This window comes from Chrysochloris asiatica, unplaced genomic scaffold (genome assembly GCF_000296735.1).
Source record: "Chrysochloris asiatica unplaced genomic scaffold, ChrAsi1.0 scaffold00018, whole genome shotgun sequence".
Taxonomy (NCBI): domain Eukaryota; kingdom Metazoa; phylum Chordata; class Mammalia; order Afrosoricida; family Chrysochloridae; genus Chrysochloris; species Chrysochloris asiatica.
In genome coordinates, this window is record NW_006408536.1 from 555281 (window position 1) to 579854 (window position 24574).

Consider the following 24574-nt stretch of genomic DNA (forward strand, 5'->3'; position numbering starts at 1 on the left):
TAGAATTATTATTATGTATTACATTTAGATATGCGTATGTTACCAGTTCGTGATTATTTCTGTATGTTTTCTTTATAAGAATCTTAGCACATTTAAAAGAATCTGGTATATTGGGGAACCTGACATACAAATCAATTTTAATTTGTGATGGTTAATTAGTATGAGACTTGTGACTATGATTTGAAAAGCATAAGAGAATTTGATCGAGTTTATAATATATTTGAATGTTTAAGTGGTCTTGATTGATTACATTCATGTTTCTGCCCTATTAGATTCTGAGGAGTTACTTAAATTAAGAGGAAGATCTTATTATTTACTGTATTGGACACTGTTGAAGCACTTGTGAGAATCAGATATATTAAATTTATAAATGTAGATTAAAGTTCTTAAGGGAATTTAATTAACTAAGTTTGAGGTTAATTGCTTAGGGGAATTTAATCTATTAAATGCAAGCAAATGGACATCAATCAAAGAGTAAGTATAAATGATTCTTTTAAATTTTAGTTTAAACGTCCTAGATCTGTAAGCAGTGTAACTAGATCTATAATTGAATTTGAATACGTAAAAAATCTAAGCTTTACATTTTGTTACTTTAACAAAATACTAATTAAAGCACACACATCAACAAGTCAAATATTTTTCTTTCTTTTGAATTTCAAAAAAGAACCCTCACATATTTTTGCAAAAGCAATAAAGTAGTATTTCTTGTTTAATTACACGGCAAGTTTTAAGGATATGTGCTGTTTTCTGCAATCTTTACCTACCTTTTATACCTACCACTTTCTATGGGAACATTAGAGTTTTTTAAAGCATAGTTGAGACAGAAATTAATCAAAGGAGGCTGGTGATTAAGCCACTCTTGTGAAGATTTACAGCCTTGGAAACCCTATGGGGCAGTTCTATCCTGTCCTGTAGGGTGTCTATGAGTAGGGATTGACTCCATGAGTTTGGTCAGGAAATTAGTCAAATGCTCAATGACAGTCATCAATTTTTGTAGGATACAGTGGGGAAAACAGTTGAACAGCTGTGCTTACTAAGAATCAGATTTGAAAAGAAGTTAAGACCACTCTAAAATCTTCCAGTTAGCAGTTTTAATATCAGAATCCCCTTGCCATGGAGTGGATTCTGACTCATAGCAGCCCAATAGGACAGAATAGAACTGTCCCACAGGATTTCTGAAGCTGTGATACCTTTATAGAAGCCAACGACTACATCTTTCTCCCGTGAAGTAGTTGGTATGTGTGAACTACCAGCCTTTGGGTTGGCAGCTATGCACTTAACCACTGTGCCACTTGAACTCTTTTGTTGTTGTGAAGTACCGTCGAGTCGGTTCTGACCCACAGCGACCCTGTATAGAATTTCCGAGGAGCAGCTGGTGAGCTTGAACCGCCGACCTTGCAGTTCAAACGGCTTTGCAGTCTGGCGCATTAACCCACAGCGCCACACCATGAAAAGGACATATGCAAGGTAGATAAGCGCCCTGAAGATGGCCCTTCCTCCTCGCCATTCTGAGGTCAGGAGTAACAAGAAAATGATAAGATTTAGAAAGAAGAGGGGACACAAGACAGGAGAAACGAAGAAAATGTTGCCTTAGATGGAAAATTATAGCAACAGTTCTCTGAAATCCTTTCTAATCTTACTGTATCTATTAAGAACAGAAAGGATAATAAAAATGGCAAACAAATGGAGTTTTTAAAATTAACAGTAGCAAAGAAAGCCATTTTAGCAACATGTTATTATTATATTTATAGATGATCAGCTTCTGTTGAGACCAACTACTAAATAAGTCTTTTTAACCACTTTATCAAAGAGACCTGGTGGTGGAGTCATTAAGCACTCAGCTGAAAAGTTGACAGTTCAAACCCACCAGTGTTCTTCTGAAGAGAGCAGTGGCAGTTTGCTTACATAAATATTATATTATAGCCTTGAAGACCCTGTCTTATAAGACGCCTATGAGTCAGAATCAACTTGATGGCAATAGATTTTACTATTTTAACCACATTATCACTTCAGCTATTTATTATTAAATGCAGCTTACTTTACAAAAAAAATCATTAATACTATGTAAAAATTGACAATTTTCTATCATTGGTTTTTAATTTATTTATAAATAAATCATTAACATTATGTAAAAATGAACTATTTATACATCATTGACTTTAAAGTTTTCAGTACATGCATTTAGTTCAAATTTCACCAAGAAGTCCAGCTCTGCTATCAGAACTCCTAAGACACATCACCCTGTCCTCAAATGGCGTTGACACCAAGAAGGTTTCTGTTGCATTTTCCTCCAGATTATGATAGAATGGCTCATAAATGTCATATGCTTTCCTTAAAGCATGTAGTCAAGCTAATCGCTATAAATGCTATCATTGAAATAAAATATTTGTCAAGGGTTATAAGTCCTGTTTTGGAGTCCTTGGGTAGGACAAATTGTTACATGCTTGACAACTAACTGAAAGGGTAGTTGGTGATTTGAACTCACTCAGAGGCACCTTGGAAGACAGGTCTGGAAATCTGCTTTTGAAAGGTCTCAGTCTTGAAAACGCTATAGAGCATTACTGCTCTGCACATATGAGGTTGCCATGAGTCAGAACTGATTCGATAGTAACTAATAGCACCAACTAAAGTCATTTGTCACAATGAACATGAGTAGAATGCCACTGACCATTAGCCGGTTAGAAACCTAGCTATTGAATACCCTGCCCTCTGAGGAACAGTTTCTCACAATGAATTGTCCTTTCCCAAATGTCAATAGCACCTTGGTTGAAATCATTGCACACATTTAAGATTCTTTTTAATTTATTAAGGAATATAGACTTGTGCATCTAATGAGAAAATATGGATGTTTTCTACTCAACATTAAAAAAACCTTTTTGTTATGAATTGAGTGAAGATCATCAGTTTTACCACACATTTTGGTTCATTTCAATGATTGCAATCCCCCCAAGCTCCATACCCCCATGCCACACTTCCTCCCTGTGGTTTCTATTTCCACTTCACCCTCCTTCTTATCCTTCTCAACTCTATCCTTAGGTCAATGTTGCCCTTTTGATCTTGAATGGATGGCCATTCCATGGTGAGCATAACTTACTACTGTTGTTGTCTCCTCTATATACCTAGCTACTGCTTGGCTGAAAATTGAGTTATGAAGGTGAGTTCCATTCCAGACCTGAAGTGTAGCTGAGGCCCGTAGTCTCAGGTTCCTCCTGTCTCTTTCTGACTAGTAAGCCCACTCTTTTCTTTTAATCCACATTTTCTCCCACTCTATCCGGGACCTTTCAGTCAGCTCAACATTTTTATTATTTTTCCATAACTTATGCCAAGCTACCTCAACTTAGTTGTTTCTCATAGTCCTCTATCTTATTGAATGGAGTAATTTTTGTTGATCAGATTATGTTGTTGTTGTAAAGTTCTGGCAAGTAGATTCCAACTCATAGTGACCCTGTATAGGGTTTCCAAGGAGTGGCTGGTAGGTTTGAACCACCAACCTTGCAGTTAGCAGTCCAGTGCATATAGGGATGATATTATTGGAAATGTTTGTTTGATCTGATTGAACTGAATACCATCCTTGTGTATGCATACATTACATAGCTCCATATGTTGTTAAGTGCCGTGGAGTCAGTTCCAACTCATAGCGACCCTGTACAGGGTTTCCGAGGCTGTAATTCTTTATGGGAGCAGAAAGCCTCATCTTTCTCCCGTGGAACAGCTGGTAGGTTCGAACTGCTGACCTTGCGGTTCACAGCCCGATTCATAACCACTACGCTACCAGAGCTCCTTAGCTCCATATAGAAAAGTAAATCCATTTTATTTGAAAAGGTAAAAAAATATATATTTACAATGCGATACCAGTGCAGCAAATATGTTTTTATCATGAACAAATCATTCAGACACATCTGGTAGCTAAATATGTGTGGTATTTGTTTTCTAATACCTGGAGTTCTATCTTTTCTGAATGATTGATTAGCAGTTGGAACAGATTGGCAGGTAGGAAATGGATGATTAGGCAAATTCCATACAGGGTTAGAGCTTCAATATCCTCCAGCAACTAACCATTAACATAATTAGCCAACATGGCTTCCTCTGGTTTTACAGCTTACAGGGCCATAATGGGTACCATTTTCACTTATTAACATGCAGAAGAACTATTCATGAACATATTTTTTTGACCTTGACATCTTTTTCTTCTACCAGTTGCCAATGGCAGCCAAAGTAATTTATGGAGAAACATTTTATATCGAAGGCTGATATCCCACTGAATTTACTCCCATTTAGTAGAAGATTTCAATAGTGTCTTTATTTGTTTGGAGTTTTACATTTTAGAAAGCACTTTATCCACATTACCTGATTGTTTCTCACTACAACTCTGCAAACTAGACAGCACAAGCATCTACTACTAAATAGTGTCCTTTTCCAGTTCATGCACACACAGTTTATTCCAAACAAAACGTGTTTAAACATGTCTCTGCTGCCATCAGTGGATGGCTGCAGACAAGTTCTTTTGGTTATACACTTGTCTGAGTCTTGTTAGAGTGCCTTCACAATAAGGATACTAAGAAAAAGGTTGCACAAAGATCAGTTAGCTGAAAGAGCTGGTCTTTCCATCGGTATTTTTTTAAAACTTTTTATTGTGAATTGAGTGAAAGTTAACAGATGAGTGAAAGTTAACAGATGCTTTGTTTTAGCTCAATGATTATAATCCCCTCCCTGCACAACAGTTATCCTAAAGAAGTGATGCACAACTAGTGTCCTATTTCCCAGCAAACAAAGTAACCAAGGGCTTACTTGTACTTACTAATGTGTAGTGAGCAATTTTACAGTTTTCCACCAGATCAAAGATTCTATTTCTTGGTATGATACCTTCCTACAGAATCAATGCCTCTTTTCAAATTTACAGTCCCTGACAAGAACGGAGTACCCAATAAGCATGGTAAACATGAGCTTACTTACGAATCAGTAGTGAATTTGACTTATTGGGTAATCTGATCCTGTGTACACTTGATTTCCAAGTGGGTTAATTGATTTCCCAGAGGTCCCCTGACTAGTAAGGGTGAGTTTGAAATCAAATCCCCTTTTGTATTTCTTGATTTCATCATGGACGAGATTGTATGTACTTATGGCTGCAGGTTATTGGAAGTTTAAGTGAGTGAAAATAATACACCTATTAGGTAAATGTTCTCACTGTCATTTGACCATTTAATACTTTTAGGTCTGCCTTAAAAAATAATAATAATAATTTAAAAAGAGAGAGAAATGTCATTTGGACATATTTCAGAAAATACAAAGGACTGCTAAAGTTTTAGAACTCAGAAGAGATTGAAAATTAGAAGCCACAAAAATGTTAATGATTTAAGATTGAAAGGAAAGCAACAACCCGCGCTGCTCATCAACCACACCACACATCAGACAGTCCGTCTAGAGACTTGTATTCAGGGTTAGGAAGAGGAAGGTGACCTCTGCCGGAGAGAGAAAGCAGAGGGTAGAAAGAAGGGGAGAAGAAGAGAAAGCAGAAGGTAGAAAGAAGGGGAGAAGAAGAAGAAGAAGAAGAGAGGACAGAGAGAAGAAGAGGGAAAAGAAAAAGTCAATGGGAAGGGAGTGGTCTTATATAGGTTCAACAGGAAGGGAGTGGTCATTGCTAAGGTGATTCAGCTGTGGCCTATCAAAAGCCATGTTGCCCTTTAAACTACGCACCTTGTAGCTTAGGGCGGGGAAACAGACAAAATGGAGTTGAAGGGAGAGGAGAGGGAAGAACCCGGAAGGTACAGCCTAAAATGGCCGACCTGATATTGTAACAAAGATGGGCTGACAACTTAAACTAAAAGACTAGTAGTAGTTCATAGCAGGAAAGATGGCCTCATATTCAGTACAAGTCAGTCAACTGGTTGAACAACACAGCAACAAAACAAAGTAATTTAATTTTGTTTGATTCCTGACTGATAGTGGATTTAAAAAAAAAAATTTCAGCTGGCAGTTTTGGCATCAGATATAAATATCTGATTTGACTAAAGCTATTAACGACAGAGATTTCATTTCAGAATACCGTACTTAACTCCTTGTAGTTAAGAATATTGTATAGATGTTTGCCTCATAAATGAATATTAGTTCTAAGATTGAGACTATTAATAGACAAAATAAACAAAATTTAAGTTGTAAAGAAATTGTTTAAAAACAATATGGCAATGTATAGATCTGAAGAATGAAGATGCAACAAAAAGTCAAGAACAGCTATAATTTTAAGAATGAATATGTTACGATGATGTTGAATTTTTCTAAACATTAAAATATGAATTTTATTAACAATGAAATCTCAGAGGAGGGCATAACCCAAAGAAATTATTGACCATGTAAAGTGAATGGACCTTTCCCTAGTCTTGGGTGATAAAATCTTTTGGCAATCCATCCGTCAGAAAAACATGATACAGGAACAAAATCTTTGAAAAGATACAAAAAAGATACAAACTTTACATCTAAGGAGTCATCCCCAGGAATTTTTATAGAAATGTTCTGCCTATCAAGCTAGGCATATCTATCACTTTCATAATAACTTTCTTCTTTTGTACCTTAGAGACCTATACCAATTCAGAAAAGAAGAAACATTATTCAAAGAGAAATAACTTCTTAAAGTGACTTTAGCAAAATGCAATTGAAACTGTTTAGACTAAATTAGTCTTAAGAAATGTTCAGACATCTGGCAAGGTAGGGAAAACAGAGGAGGAGGGAAGGGGTATGAGAAAAAGGAGGAGAACTAGGGCAAGAAGAGCAGCTTTTGGTAAAGGAGGAACCAGCAAGTTGGGATGCACATTTCAGTCAGCGCTATATTAAGAATTGTGTCCTCACCACGGCGTTTAAACAAGATGATGTGACATTAGGATTCTCAAGGATTAATCCAGCCTGGCCTATTTCACTTTCTGGATCTAAATGATCTGTATTAGTTTATAGTAAATGATTAAATATTTCATTTCCATGTTATTGTTGTTGTTAAGTGCTGTTGAGTCGATTCCAACCCATAGCGACTCTGTATAGGGTTTCCAAGGAGCAGATGATGAGCTTGAACCACCGATCTTGCAGTTCAAACGACTTTGCAGTCTGACGCATTAGGCCAAAGCGCCACACCAGGACTCCCATTTCCACGTTAGGGATATAAAAATGTATAAATCCAGCATTTAAAAATGATTTATTCATGCAGCCTGCATATTCCAAATGGCAATTTTCAAACTCCTTTTTAATTTGGTATTTTTTATGCTTTACATTTACTGGTTTTATGTTGAATGAAAAAATTAACCTAATAAAAATTCCTGTTATTATTTCGCAAAACTAAAATATAGACTGGCTGATTGCCAATGTTCAACCACAGCCTTAGAACAAATCTTTTTTATTTTAATTGAGAAAATGCCAGAAAGGAAAGGTCTCATTTAAAGTACAAATAACATAAACAGCCAGTATTTATTGTCACAAGTGTGCCATGGCACACCACAGGCATATACAGCATAATACTTGCCCATGAGTAGCTGACAGTATATTGTAGTAGGAATTATTACTATCCACAAAACAATGATGACCGTATACTCATGTTGGGAAGTTCATAGTTTACAGAAATCGAAAAGAAAGGGAGATCAATGAAGCCAGTGGAGATAAGACTCGCTGGCCCTGGAAGGTGTGTTGAATTTGAGTGGGTTCACTATGCGACAGAACCAATTCCTGGGCACCTAAAAATAACAACAAAGGAACACAGAAGCATATTCCAGTAAAGGACTAGGATGAACAAAAGTACACATATACACATGAAAACAGTGTGGACGCAAGAATGACTAGCACCAATTATAAGTTTAGAAAAATAATAAGAAATAAAGTTAGAAAAGTAAATCTGGGTAATATGACTCAGCTGAAAGAAGATGTGCCAATATTTAGAACCTGACAACCTGAAGTCACATGCAGACACTTTCACATACAGGCTGTTTGTGACCTTTTGAAAATCATTGTCAATCCTAAATCTTCATTCTCCTATTTGCAAAGTGACATATACGTTGAGGATTAAAAGTCAACATGTGATTTGTGAACATTAATATAATTCTTATGATTTATGGAAAACTCTGACATTTGAGCAGAAGTACTTAGATTATATGTGGCAAAACATTTTATTGGGCAGGAAAGTCACATAATTACAGTAATCTTTAAGAAAAATTAATCTAGTCAATGACAGTCAAGACAAACCACTGGATGAAGATCAGTCAGGAAAATACTCCAGAAATTTCAGGCTGGCAGTTCAAATTATGGACTATGGTGATGGCAAATGAATCATGAGGAGAGAGGGATGTCTAATTCCTGGAAAAGTTGCCAATATTTTGGATCTTGTCATTTTGAATTTTAATAGCATATGAAATCTACCTTGTGCAAAGACTGCTTAAAAGTAGGTGGATGGGTGCTAGAAACTGCTTATACGATTCTCTTCTTAAATTCTCAGTCATAATTGAAATAAAATAAGTGCCCTTTATTGAGCTTTATTAAGACACAATGACAGGCATTAATCTACACAGTGTACAACCTCAGGGTAAGCAGTCAGCATTCAATTCATGTTAACATAAACATATAGAGTTTGCAATAGTATTCACAGCTCTAAAATCCAATAGAAAATGTGAAAGTAAAAATTCCTAATCTGATATGGTGTGATACATGTTAGTATTGTTGTTGTTGTTAAGTGCCATGGAGTCGGTTCCGACCCATAGAGACCCTGTATAGGGTTTCCCAGGAGCAGCTGGTGAGCTTGAATCATTGACCTTGCGTTTCAAAGTGGCTTTGCAGTCCAGCACATTAACTCACAGCACCATACCAGGACTCCAAGGTTAGTATTAGCCCTAAATAATTTCCCTTTGTTTTGTTGAACATCAAGAAACTGAATTTATTTCTCTATTCATCAATGGTTAATACATCAAATATTGTCTAATGAAACTACAGAAAGTAGCGATCATCTACCTTCTTGGAAATATATAATTGTGAAGAATATTTAAAGTAATACCCAATGTTCCATTCAGTAGTGAAATCCCTTTAGATGTTTAGGAACAACTAGCTGCATTAGAGGATATTCATGTTCTAGTTCCCATTTGGAGTCCTGGTGTGGTGCTGTAGGATAAGCACTGGACTGCAAGGTCCATTTGAACTGAAAGGTCAGCAGTTGCTCCTCAGAAATCCTATACAGGGTTGCTGTGAGTTGGAACAACTAGATGGCATTAAACATCAACAATTCCCATTTAGCACCTGCAGCTTAGGTCAAAAGTTGTTGTTGTTGCGAAGTGCTGTCCTGTCAGGTCTGATTTATAGGGATCTTTTACAGGATTTCTGAGGATTGACTGGTGGGTTTGAACTGCTGACCCTGTGATTTGCACTGCCGACCTTAGGGTTAGCAGTCCAGTGCTTATCCTACAGCGCCACCCCAATTATAAAGTATAAAACACAATTATGATAAATTTATGGTTTTGAGTCTTTAAAAGATCACCAGAATTATATTCAGAAGATGAGTTCAAATCTTGCATCCACCACTTGCTTGCACTGAGACTGTGTGGTTGAGAGTTTTGTGTTCCACACAAAGCAAATGCTATATATAAGGTTTTTTTAGTTATTCTGCTGCATGAATATCACATGCCCATGAAGTATTCTTTATTCTCTCAATTCTACTATCTAGGTATTTACTCCAATTTCCTCCTCCCATTGTTAAGTGCTGTTGAGTCATTTCCAACTCATAACAAACTGATGCATAACAGAATGAAACTCTGCTGCGTCCTACACCATCCTCACAATTGTTGTTATGTTTTATTCCATGGCTGCTGCCATTGTGTCAATCCATCTCATTGGGGATCGTCCTCTTTTTCACTGACCCTCCACTTTCCCAAGCTTGCTGTCCTTCTTCAGATTCCTCCTGACAATATGTTGGGAGTACGGGAGAGGAAGCCTTACCATCTTGCTTCTATGGAGAATTCTGGCAATATTTCCAAGACAGATGTTTGTTCTTCTGGCAGTCCATAGTACTTTCACATTCTAATCCAACACCATAATTCAAATGCCTCGATTCTTCTCTGGTCTTTCTTATTCATTGACCAACATTCCCATACATATGAAGCGTTTGAAAATACCATAGCCAGGCACACCTTCATTCTCAAAGTAATGGCTTTGTCTTTGATCTTTAACACTTCAAAGAGGTTCTTTGCAGTAGATTTGCCTAATACAAGATGTCATTTGATTTCCTGACTGCTGTTTCTGTGTCAATGATTGTGGATCCAAGCACAATGAAATCTTCCATCTTTTCTCCATTTATTATGATGTTATTTATTGGCCCAGTTGTAAGGATTTTAGTTTCCTTTATATGGAGATACAATCCATACTGATCTTTACCAGTGAGTATTTCAAGTTTTTTTCATTTCCAGCAACATCTTCTGAATCTGTCTTAAATTTCTAGAAGCTCCTGTCGATGTAACCATTTTTTTAATTATCTCCAGAAAATTTTTACTTTCATGTGATATTAATGATGTTGTTTAATTTCTGCATTCCATTGGGTTACCTTTCTTTGGAATGGGCACAAATATGTATCTTTTCTAATTAGTTAGCCAGGTATCTGTCTTCCAAATTTCTTGGCATAGACAAGAGACCGCCTCCAGAGCAACATCAGTTTGTTGAAACATTTCAATTCGTATTTTGTTAATTCCTGGCACCATTTTCCCCCCCCACCAATGCCTTCAGTTTAGCTTGAATTTCTCCCTTCAATAACACTGGTTCTTGATGATATTCTACCTCTTGAAATGGTACCACATCTACCAATTATTTTTAGTACATTGTTTGTTTTTTGAACTTGAAAAAGAACCAGACTGAGATGATCCAGAAGATGACCTGTGGTACCTGGGTAAGTAGTGATGTTGCCTAGGGGTTGGTCCTGGACTCAGGGTTGTTTAATGTTTTCACCAATCACCTGGCTTTCAGGTGACTGTGATCTTGTTTGTCTTTTTTTTTGTGATCACCAGGTGAAAAAAATCTAGAACGACTTCTCTTTCTGCCCTTCTCAGGAGAACATGATGAACTTGATTGAATAAGACCTTTTTCGTGTGTAAAAAGATCTTATTTTTTAAATCTTTTTTTCCGGGTCTTGATTTCAACCCACAAGATCTCGAGTGTTTTCTGAAACTGGAATGAGATCTTGACTGCATAGCGGACCAGTTCTTGAATGGGACGTAGACCTTGAACTTGAGGGGGAGGGGGAGTGTGATGATGATCATGAATGTGAAGATTGAGATTTTGGGCGACTACTTCTCTTGGATCTCTTATTACTACTATCTTCTTCATTGGCATCAAGATTGTATTTTTTGTTTTTGTTTTTAAGTTTTTAATGTGAATTGAGTAATAGTTTACATGGTAGAACATCAGTTTTACACTCGTTTCATTGCAATGATTACAATCCTCTCTGTGCATCATCATTCAACAGTATTTGCTTATATTCCCTCTGTTTTTGTTTTGTTTGTTGGTTTTTTTTGGGGGGAATGTACACAAAAACACTCAGGAATATATAATAATTTAAACAACCAAAGGGCACATTCTGCAAGTCTGTCTCCTGGCCTCCAGCATTCAGTCTTTCTTTTCCATGAGTCTAGAGTCCTCAGCTGCACTCTTTCTCCATGTCCCCATCTCTGCCTCTATCTGGTGTCACTGCTTCTCTGGAGAGGGTCCCACATTCTGCCCATGCTCTTCTCCTTTGATGGTCCTAGGGTCCTCTATATCTGGACTGTAAGATTACTACTCCCCCTTTTTGTTACATAACTTCTGCCTGTATAGTTGTGACAGTTGCAATTAGTCATGATAACAATTACTCACTATTGAATCATAAGAATCTTATCCCAATCTCTTTTCACCAGAACCATCTAGACAAGAAGAAAACTATTCAGTGGGGATTTTACCTTGCCCCCCACACTCTTAAACTTGTGAGTCAGTCATTTTGTTCCTTTATTGCCCCCTCATTTTAGGTAGCCGATGTTTAAGTTGCCCATCCCTATCAACCCTGTATACAGAGGGATTGATACCTGATGTGAAGACTCCTTCCCTCTCAGTTGGTATTTTGAGCTACTATATCCATAAGCATGTTGTTATTGTTGTTGTTATGTGCCATGGAGTTGGTTCTGACTCACAGCGACCCTGTACAGGATTTCTGAGGCTGTAAATCTTTACAGGAGCAGAAAGCCTCATCTTTCTACCGTGCAATAGCTGTTAGTTTCGAACTGCTGACTGAAATTAGCAGCCCGATTCACAACCACTACGCTACCAGAGCTCCTTAGATAGGTCAAGTTAATCAAATTGTAGCAATTTACACTTATTTTTTTCTTTATCTTCCTCTAGTAGAGTTCTGTTCATCGAGCCATTGAGACTAGGTCAAATGGGTACTATCGGCAAGTTTTAGCATTCTTGTGCATCTCCCCTCACTTTATATCAGCTGGATGCTTCACTCTCAGCTCTGTGGCTATGTCCTTGTCCATGGGCTCAGGAATCCCCAGGTCTCACTAAAATTCGGACCAACCAATCCTTCCTCTTCTCTTCTCTCTCTCATTTCCAGGTCAGTGGGAGTCTATGGAACATGGTTGAATTCAGCCCATATCTTCATTGCTGCCTTTCCCCCTCTTCCACTCACAAGTAGACCAGTGTAGTCACCCACACGCTTACATGCCTGCTCATGTGTTCCCTTTGAGTTTCAGTGTTGGAGGGGGATTTGTCTTGAAAGGACTTGATTGCTTGCCTTGATGGCTCCCAAGTGAACAATTTGCTTGTTCTTACAGTAGCCAATCAGACTGCCACTTTTGATTTGGATTTTTCCATTTCATCTTTCTTTCAGGAACTATCTTCTGTTGCTCTAGCTGTTGGTTGGTCTACCAATTATTTCTGTAGAATTCTATTCCTTCTATCGTCTTTTGATGCTTATTACACCATTCAGTATTTTGTCCATGGAATCCTTCATTATTTCAACCTGAGACACGAATTTTTGTCTTCAGTTCTTTCATCTTGAGAAATGTCAAACCCTTTTGGCTTTTGAAACTCCAGGTCTTTGCACATTTCATTATAATACTTTACTTTGTCTTCTCAAGCTGCCCTTTGAAAGATTCTGTTTAGCTCTTTTACTTCCTCATTTCTTCCAGTCATGTAGCTTCTCTATGTTGTTGTTAAGTGCCATCGAGTTGGTTCCGACCCATAGCGACCCTGTACAGGGTTTCCGAGGGTGTAAATCCTTACAGGAGTAGAAAGCCTCATCTTTCTCCCACGGAGCGGCTGGTAGTTTCGAACCGTTGACCTTAAGGTTCGCAGCCCAATTCGTAACCACTACGCTAAGAGCAAATTTCAAACTTTTTTATGACATCCATTTTGGTCTGTTCTTGCTTTTTTGTCTTTTAAATGAACTTTTGCATTCTTCTTTTATGATATAATTGATGTCTTCTTTCAAATCTTCTGGTCTTTGGTCATTAGTATCTAATGAGGCAAATCTGTTCTCAAGATGGTGTCTAAATTCAGATTGGACATATTCAAGTTCAGGTTTTGGCCCTTGTGGACTTGTTTTAATTTTCTTCAGCTTCAGCCTGAACTTGTGTATGAACAATTGATGGACTACTTCACTCAACCTGTGACCTTGTTTTAGCTGATCATCTTTTCCCACAGATTTATTTAATTTGATCCCTGTGTCTTTCTTCTGGCGAGGGCTACATGTATTGTTGTTGTAGTTAGGTGCCGTCAAGTCAATTCTGAGTCATAGCGGCATTATGCATAACAGAGCAAAACACTGCTGGATCCTGTGCCCTCCTCACAGTCTTTGCTACACTTGAGCCCATTGCTGCTGCCACTGTGCCAGTCCATCTCATTGGGGGTCTTCTTCTTTTTCTCTGACCCTCCACTTCACCTAGCATGGTATTCTTCTTCAGGGACTGGTCCCTCCTGATAATATGTCCAAAGTATGAGAGATGGAGTCTCACTATCCTGGCTTCTAAGGAGCATTCTGGTTGGGCGTTTTCCAACACAAATTTGTTTGTTCTTTTGGTGATCCATGGGGCTTTTAATATTCTTCTCCAACAGCATAACTCAAATGCATCAATTCTTCTACAGTCTTCCTTATTCACTGTCTAACTGTTGCATGCATATGAAGCTACTGAAAATGCCGTGGCGTGGGTCAGGTGCACCTTAGTCCTCAAACTGACATTTTTGCTCTTCAACACTTTAAAGAAATCTTGTGCAGCAGATTGTCTAATGCAATACATCATTTTGTTTCTTAACTTCTACTTCCATGAGTGTTGATAGTGGATCCAAGGAAAATGAAGTCTTTGACAAACTAAATCTTTTCTCCATTTGTAATGATGTTATTCATTGGTACAGTTATGGGGGTTTTTGTTTTCTTTACATTGAGGTGCAACCTATTCTAAAGGCTGTGCTTGTTGATCTTTATCAGTAAGCATTTAAAGTTCTCTTCCCTTTCAGCAAGCAAGGGTGCATCATCTGCATATTGCAAGTTGTTAATGAGTCTTTCTCAAATCCTGATGCCATGTTCTTCTTCACATAATACAGCTTCTAAGATTACTTGTTCAGCGTACACATTGAATAAGTTGTTGTTGTTGTTGCTAAGCACTGTTGATGTGGTTCCAGCTCATAGTGACCCACTATTCCATTTCAGAGGACCGACTGGTGAGATTGAAACACCGACATTGTTGTCCAAAATAACTTTGCAGTCTTGAGCTTATCCTACAGTGTTACACCAGAACTTTACACATTGAATAAGTATGGTGAAAGAATACAACTCTCGCACACACCTTTCCTAATTTTAAGCCATTCAGTGTCCCCTTGTTCTATTTGAACAACTGCCTCTTGATATATGTACAGATTCCTCATGATCACAATTAAGTATTCTAGAATACTCATTCTCTACAATGTAGTCCATAGCTTGTCATGATCTACACAGTCGAAAGTCTTTGCATAGTCAATAAATCACTGGTAAACATCTTTCTGGTATTCTCTGCTTTCAGCCAAGATTCATCTGATTTCAACAAATGATGTCTCTCATTCCACATCTTGGTCTGAATATGGTTTGAACCTTGGACAATTACCTGTCAATGTTCTGTTGCAGCTGATCTTGAATTATCCCTAACAAATTTTTACTTGCATGTGATATTAATGATATTGTCCTATGATTTCTGCATTTCATTGGGTCACCTCTCTTTGGGATAGGCACAAATATGGATTTCTTCCAATCAGTTTGCCAGGTTTCTTTCTACTTCTTTTTGTTACAGTGTCTCTGTGTTTTCCTTCTATCTTCTTTTGGTGCTTTCTGCATCATTCACTGTTTTTTCCATTGTTGTTTTTATTGTTTAATTGTTGCTGAGTTGGTTCTGACTCACAGTGACCCTGTATAGGGTTTCCAAGGAGCAGCTGGTGAGTTTGAACTGCCAACCTTGTGGTTCAAAACAACCTTGTTGTCCAGTACTTTATCCCACAGCACCACACCAGGACTCCATAGAATCTTTCAGTATTGCAAGTTGAGGCTTGACTTTTTTTTCTTCAGTTCTTTCAACTTGAGAAATGCTGAGCGTGTTCTTCCCTGTTGGTTTTCTAACTCCAGGTCTTTGCACATTTTGTTATAATCCTTCACTTTGCCTTCTCAAGCTGCTCTTTGAAACTTTCTGTTGAGTTGTTTTTCATCCTCATTTCTTCCATTTCTATGCTGTAGAGCAAGTTTCAGAGTCTCTTCTGACATCCGTTTTTGTCTTTTCCTTATTTTTTGTTGTTTTAACGACCTTTTGCTTTCTTCCTGTATGGTGTTTTAATGTCATCCCACAACTCTTCTGGTCTTCAGTCATTGGTGTCTAATACACCAAATCTGTTCTTGAGGTGATTCTAAATTCAGGTGGGATATGTTCAAGGTCAAATTTTGACTCTTTAGAACTTTAGAATTTTTTCTTCAGTTTCATCCTGAATGGTTTCACAGTCTAGCCCAGACTTGTTTTGGCTGATGATATGGAACTTTCCCATAAATGCAGTCAATTTGATTTCTGTGTATGCCATCTGGTGAATTTATGTTGTTTAAAAAAGTTATTTGCAATTAACTAGTCATTGGTCTTGCATAGTTCTATCCTGGGGTCTCCAGCATCATTTCTATCACCAAGGCTGTATTTTCCAACAACAGATCCTTTCTCTTTGTTTGCAACCTTTGTGTTCCAATCATCAGTAATTATCCATATATCTTCATTACATGTTTGATCAATTTCAGACAGAAGATGTTGGTAAAATTCTTCAATTTCATGATTACTGGCTTTAGTGTTTTGTGCATAAATTTGAATAATATTGGTATTAATTGGTCTTCCTTGTAAGAATATGGATATTATTCTATCACAGAAAGCATTATACTTCAAGATAGATCTTGAAATGTTCTTTTTTGATGATGAATGTGACACAATTCCTCTTCAATTAGTCATTCTTGACATAATAAACCATATGATTGTCAGTTTCGAAATGGCCAATGCCAGTCAACTTCAGCTAGGATATTGATGTTTATGTGTTCCATTTAATTTTTGACAATGTCCAATTTTCCTAGATTCATATTTTGTATATTCCATGTGCTGATTATTAATGGATGTTTATAGCTGTTTCTCCTCATTTTGAGTTGTGCCCCATCAGCAAATGAAGGCCCCGAGAACTTTACTCCATTCGTATCAGTAAGGTCAACTCTACTTTGAGGAGGCAGCTCTTTCCCAGTTGCAGTTTGAGTACTTTCCAACCTGAGGGACCCAACTTCCTGCACTATATCTGACAATATTCTGGTGCTAATTCATCATGTTTCAATACTTAATTTTCTGGTGCTGACAGTGTTCCAACGTTATGCATAAGATTTTTAGTGGCTAAACATTCAGAAGTAGCCTGCTTCTCCATCTTCCTAGTCTGTCTTAGTCTGGAAGCTCAACTGAAACCTGTCTACTATGAGTGTATCCTGTTGGTATTTAAAATACCAGTGGCATAGATTCCAGCATCAGAGCAACACTCAAACCACCACAGCACAACAAACTGATAGAAGAGTGGTGGTCTATGTGTATAGTAGCCATTTCTATTTTGAAAAAAAAAAAAGGTCTTTGCAATGAATAAGTCATTGGCTTTGCAAAACTATATCATGCAATTTCTAGGATCAAAGGCCATATTTTCCAACTACTGATCCTTCCTCTTTGTTTTCAACGCTAGCATTCCAATCACCGTACTTAGCAATGCATCTTCATTACATGTTTGATCAATGTCAGATGGAAGACACTGGTAGAATTCTTAAATTTAGTCATCACTGGTTTTAGTGATTGATGTGCAAATTAGAATAATAGTGATATTAAATGGTCTTCTATGTAAGCATATGGATATTATACTATCACTAACAATGTTGTATTGCAAGATAGATCTTGAAATGTTTTTTGACAATGAGTGTAATGGCATTCCTCTTAAATTTGTCATTCCTGGCATAGTAAACCATATGATTGATTGCCTAATTCAATATGGTCAATACCAATCCACTTTGGCTCACTAATGCCTAAGATATCAATTTTTATGTGCTTATTTCCATTTTTGATGCTTTTCCATTTTCCATGATTCATTCTTTGTACTTTTCACATTATGGCAATTAATACATATTTGAAGCTATTTCTTCTTATTTTGATTTGTGCCCCATCAGGAAATGAATGTTTCAAAAGCTTGCTCTATCCACGTCATTAAGGAAGGAGCCCTGGTATTGTAGTGGGTTACACATTAGGCTGCTAATCGCAAAGTCAGCAGTTTGAATCCATCAGATACTCTACTGGAGACAGATGAGATTTTCTGCTCCCGTACAGATTTACAGCCTTGGAAACCCAACATTGCTATGGGTCAGAACCGACTCAATGGCAACTTTTCCTCACTTGCATTTTGAGTTCTTCCCATCCTGAGGGGCTCATTTTCTGGCACAATATCTGTGAATGTTCTACTGATATTCATGAAGTTTTCTTTGGCTAACCCTTTGGAAGTGGTCCACCTCTCCTTCTTCTTAGTTTGTCTCAGCTAAAACCTGTCCACTATGGGTGACCATGCTGGTATTGAAACAACTTCCTAAGTCACAGCAACACATAACCCAATACAGTACAAAACACTGATAGATGTGCTTCTTCACACATTTAGTAAGTTTGAGCCTCTTGTTTTCAGTTAGAAGTTTGACTGACACTGTATGTATTATCAGTAGTACATAAAGGTGAATATGGTTGTGGGTGATGGAAAGACTCAAGTGGAAAAACGCAGGTAGAAGGTGACCAGTTAGGACCCTGTGATAACAGTCAATTAAGGTGACAGTGGGGATGAAAACAGAAGTAAGGTGACAGAGGAAGTGCCGAGCAGAGCATTAGAGCTTAAGAGAAAGTGAAAGCACGGAGTTAAGGATAATTCTTAGTTTTCTTGTCTTGATGTATTTGAGTGATTCTCTCCAGTTGACTTTTTGCTGCTATTCAGAATGTTTTCAGGTGCTAAGTCCTTAGAATTAGCCTGGAAGCTCCACTGAAACCTGTCCAACATGTGTGATCCTGCTGGGATTCGAAACACCAGTGGCATAGCTTCCTGCATCACAGCAACACACCACAGTACAATAAGCAGGCAGACGTGTGACAAATGGCAAAAAGGATTTCAGTTTACTTAGATCCATAATCAATGCTCATGGATGCAATGGCCAATAAATCAAACAATGCAATGCACTGGACAAATCTTCTGCAAAGACTTCTTAAACATGTTAAAGAGCAAAGATATTGCTTTGAGGACCTGACCCAAGCCATGGTATTTTTAAACACCTCATATGCATATGAAAGCTGGACAATGAATAAGGAAGACTAGAGAAGAATCAATCAATGTATTTGAATTAGGCATTGGAGAAGAATATCGAAAGTGCCATGGGTTGCCAGAAGAGCAAACACATCTGTCTTAGAAGAAATACAGCCCGATGTTCCTTAGGCATGAGAATGGGCACACTTTGTCTAACTTACTCTGGACATTTTATCAGGTGGGACCAATACCTGTAAAAGTACATCATGTAAAGTGGAGAGTCAGTGATAATGAGGAAGACTCTCCAGAGAGATGGATTGACACAGTGTCTGCAACAATTGGCTCAAATATAACAGTTGTGAGGCTGGCCCAGAATTGGGCAGTGTTTTGTTCTGTAGTGCATAGGGTTGCTATGAGTTGGAGATGATTCAATGGCACCTAACAACAACAACATTCAGTTGAGTCGGGAGTGTAGGAAGTATATGGAGGTGGCAAAAATAATGAGTTTGATGTGAATATATTGAGTTTGTTGCTGCTGCAGAAAAAGCATTGGGTTGCTAACTGAAAGGCTGTTGGTTCAAACTCACCTGTCAGCAGTCAGGAGAAAGATGAAGCAGGCTGCTCCTATAGAGATTTTAAGTCTCAGAAACCCTGAGGAACATTTCCATTCTGTCCTGTGGTGGTGGCGTGACAGAGTCAGATCTAACTCGTAGTGACCCTGCGTAAAGTTTCTGAGGCCATAAATCTTTATGGGGGCAGAAAGCCTCATCTTTCTACTGAAGAATGACTGGTAGTTTTGAACTGCTGACCTTGAGATTAGCAGTCCAACTTGTAACCACTACACTACCAGAGTGCCTTACTCTGTCTTATAGGGTTGCTCTGAGTTTGAATGGCCTTGATGACAGTCAGTTTGTTTTGGGGTTGGTTTATGCTATATCCAGGTAGGATGTGGGGTATACGGTAATGGGCATGAATATAAGGATTAGAACTAGACATATTGGAGTTATAGAAAGAGGTCTAGCATACAGGTAATAGTTGAAGCCATGTTGAAAATAAAACAACCCGGAAATAACATGTACAGTGAGAAAAGAATTATCCAAGAGACCTTGGAAACAACAATATTTAAGGTTTAGGGAGAGGAATAAAAGCCAACAAAAGGATGCCAAGAGGTTTTTGGTAGTAAGAGATACCGCAGGTCATTATTGTTGCTAAGTGTCGTAGAGCCAGTTCTGACTCATAATGACCCTGTATAGGGTTTCTGAGGAGCAGCTGGTGAGTTTGAACTGCCAATCTGTGGTTAGGCATCCAGTGCACCATACCAGCAAGAAAAAACATTATAAAAGAGAAGGATATAGAATGTATAGCTTCATAATTTAAGTAGTATTGTCTTCTCTGTTGCTATTGTGGTTGTTAAATATTATCAAGTCAATTCCGACTCATAGCAACCCATTATAGGGTTTCCAAGGAGCAACTGATGAGTTTGAACCACTGACCTTGCATTCCTACGCTTTATCCTACAGCACCATACCAGAAGTTCAAAAATTCTTAACCAGATATATATTTCTTTCTTTAGTCTTACTCAACATTTCTTTTTATTTTGAGTTGTATTTCTTTATATTCCCTTAATTCTTACTTCTTCCAGACTAATTTGACTAATTTTCAACATTGCATTTCTTTTAAATAATTCCAAAATCCACTAAATTGTCTTTAATTTGCATTTCAAAATGAATTTCCAGCTTCACCTAACCCACAGCAGTTTAGAATCAACAACAGAAAAGTAACTTTTTTATAGCACTTGGTCCATTGGCTATCATAAATGCAAATGCAGGATGATAGTTACCTTTCTGAAAAAGTTTACCCGACTTGTGAGAAAACACTTAGAAAACCACAGTAGAATAGTTGTGAGTTCAAAAGTTATCACATTACAGGGAAGACATTATAGGCTGATGCCTTGACTATATCATTTATAAAGAGTTTGAGTGAGTGGGAGAGGGTGAAATCCTGTCATACTTGCCTCCTATATTACACATTGCCATTCTGTCAAGTCAAATCTAATAAGAATGAATCACATTAATCAGAAAATGTGGAATTTTACATGACAAGCTAAAGGGGCATGCTATTTCCAATTAGATTAGTGATCTAAAATTAGCTACTGACACAAGCAAGTATACATGGTCAATTTGCCTGCCTGAAACTGAAAATTAAATAAGACATATTGGATAATAGATAGCCCTAGAGGGGACATGCAGCTGTAATTCACTCATGTTGCTCAGTTGATGTCACAGGCCACCAAAGAATATCCAATCTTGTGCTCATTTTGAAGTGGTTGGATTTGACTCAAGAAAATACTTGGATCAATTGCCCATTGATCTGATTCTGTGAATACTAGGGGTTGAGAGCAGAGAGGACATTCACTGTTGTTTCAATAGAGAAGTAAATTGAGATGTCAAAGGAAAATGTTTCATTGTCAAATCATTACCTCATTGATATGTATCAGTACTCTTGAAGTGGAGAAACACGTCTTTTTACAAAGCCACTTTAGCTTTCTGTGCTTACTTTCTTCAATTTTTATATTACTTACCCACCTCACCCATCTCACGTGTTGTCAGTCCTGGCCAAAATACTGTACATAAATGGATGAACAAAACATGGCATATCTATACAATGGAACATTATTAAGTCATAAGGAAAAATAAAGTCCTGATACATGATATGATACAGATAAACCTTGAAAACATGATATTAAATAAGTCAGATACAAATAATAAATATTATTTGATTCCATTTACCTGAAATATGTAGAATAGGCAAATGCATAGAGATCAAATTATTTTAGTATTAAATAGAGGCTGAGAAAAGTGGGAATGGGGAGTTATCGCTGAAAGAGAATTGAGTTTTTGTTTTGGGTGATGTAAAACCTTTTGGAAATATATAATGGTCATGGATATGCAACATGGTGAATATAATTAATGTCACTAAACTGTACACTTAAAATGGTTTTTAAAATGGCTAATACATATTTTATCTTAATAAAATATTTTAAAAGTAGAAAAAAAAAGAATGTACAATTGTACTCAACAATGTAGATTACGTCACAAAGGTAATGATGAACCAAAAAGCCAGACACAAAAGAGTAAATGTTATATGATTCCATTTATGTGAGGTTCAATAGTGGATCAAATGGATCTGTGGTGATAGAAGTCAGGATAGTGGCCACCTTTGTGGATATGTTGAAAGTGGCAAGAGCATAAGGGAGCTCTCTGTAGTTCTAGAAATGTTCTATATCTTGATTTGAGTTGTGGTTGTCTTAGGATGTATGTATGTGTGTGTATGTGTGTATCAAAGTTCCTAGAGTTGTAAATCTAAGATTGTTTCACTTTATATATCTTACATTACTGTTGTTAAGTGCCAATGAGTTGGTTCCAACTTACAGCAACCCTGCAAAGGATTTCCAAGGAGTGGCAGGTGGGTTTAAACCACTGACCTTGCGGTTAGCAATCTAGTGCTTATCCTATAGTGCCACAATATGACTCTATATATCTTATAGCTCAATATAAAATGAAAAAGAATGTGCAAATCTTTAAAACTACGTATTTAAAGAAAAAATACAGGTGACTTTCTGACAAAGTGAAGAATATTAACGAAGATATTGAAATTTCCATCAATATTATTGAATCATACTAATAAATGTCAAAACAATACTCAAGATGATAACAGTTTAGCTTTACATACTATTCTTGTATGTTTGCTCCATCTTGACACATATCTTCCTATAAAACAAGCTTCATTAATTCAAATAGGCTTCTGGTGTCTATAAAACATTTCAGTGCCAATTCAACATCATTTTAAAAATAACTATCACACATTTCATTGATAAGTATGCTGATCTCTCTCTCTCTCTCTCTCTCTCTCTCTCTCTCTCTCTCTCTCTCTCTCTGTTGAAGTCCTGATGTGGCAATGTAGGATAAACATTGTACTGCTAACCACAAGGTCTGTGGTTTAAACCCACCATCTTCTCCTCAGAAACCCTGTAGAGTGGATCTGAGTTGGAATCGACTTAACAGCACTTAACAACAATATATTCAGTCACGTAAACCAGTGTAAAGGAGTTCTGGTAGCGAAGCAGTTACAAGTTGGGCTTCAAACCTCAAGTTCAGCAGTTCAAAACTACCAGCTATTCCATGGGAGAAAGATTAGGTTTTCTGCTCCTGTAAAGATTTACAGCCTCAGAAACCTTATGCACGGTCGCTATGAGTCAAGAACAACTCCACGGCACACCACCACCACACCACCACCACCATACCAGTTTAATTACTTAAAGGATTCTTCAATATAAATATTTGTAGGTCTATGAGGTGGTGAATTCTCATTGCTCATTGAAGATCTGACCCTATTAGAGCATAGAGTTATTTGAAAACACAGTTATTTGAAAAGTAGTTAGTGTCCAAATGCACAATAAGATGAATAGTTTATTGTTGTTGTCAGAGGCTGTTGAGTTGATGCTGACTCATAGCAACCTTATGCACAACAGAAAGAAACTGTCTGATCCTGCACCGTCCTTATAATTGTTATGACTGAGCCCATTGCTACTGTCACTGTGTCAATCCATTTCACTGACCCTCCACTTCTCCAACACCATAATTTAAATGCATTGACTCTTCTATGGCCTGCCTTATTCATTGTCCAACTTTGACATGCATATGAGGCTATTGAAAATACTGGGACTTGGGTCAGGCACATCTTAGTCCTCAAATTGATATCTTTGCTTTTAATCACTTTAAAGAGATCCTCTATAGCAGATTTCCCTAACACAATATGTCGTTTGATTTTTTGACTGTGGCATCTGTGAGTGTTCATTGTGGCTCCAAGTGAATGAAATCCTTGACAACTTCAATCCTTTCTCCATTTATCATGTTATTTATTGGAACAGTGGTAAGTGTTTTTATTTTCCTTACATTGAGGTGCAATACATACTAAGGCTATAGTCTTTGATTTCATCAGTAAGTATTTTAAGTCTTCTTCGCTTTCAGCAAGCAAGATTGTATCGTTTGCATATGGCAGGTTGTTAATGAGTCTTCCTCTATCCTGATGCCATGTTCTTCTTCATATAATCCATCTTCTCAGATTATTTGCTCGGCATACAGATTGAATAAGTATGGTGAAAGAGTACAACCCTGGTGCACATATTTCCTGAGTTAAAACCGTTCAGTATTGCCTTGTTATTTTCTAACAATTGCCTCTTGGTCTCTGTACAGGTTCCTCATGAGCAAAATCAGGTGTTCTGAATATCCATTCTTTGCAATGCTCCATAATTTGTCATGATCTACATAGTCAAAAGCCTTTTCCTAGTCAATAAAGCACAAGCTAACATCATTCCGGTATTGTCTGCTTTTAGCCAAGGTCCATCTTACTTCAGCAATGATATCACTAGTTCCACATCCTTTTCTGAATCTGACTAGAATTTCTGGCAGTTCTTTGTATATGGTATAGCTGTTTTCAGGATTGTCTCCTTGTCTTTGATTTTGGTGAGTTTTATTGTGATATGTCTTGATGATTTTCTTTTGGGATCTATCTATCCTGCCTGGGGTTTGTTCGACTTCTTGAATGCTTATCATCTTGTCTTTCAAGATGTTAGAGAAATTATCTTCCAGCAGCTGTTTGACTATCTCTTCTGTGATTTTCTTTGATTCTTCCTGTTCTGGGACTCCACCACCCATAGGTTATTCCTCTTCATGTTGTCCCACATGAATCATAGGCTTTC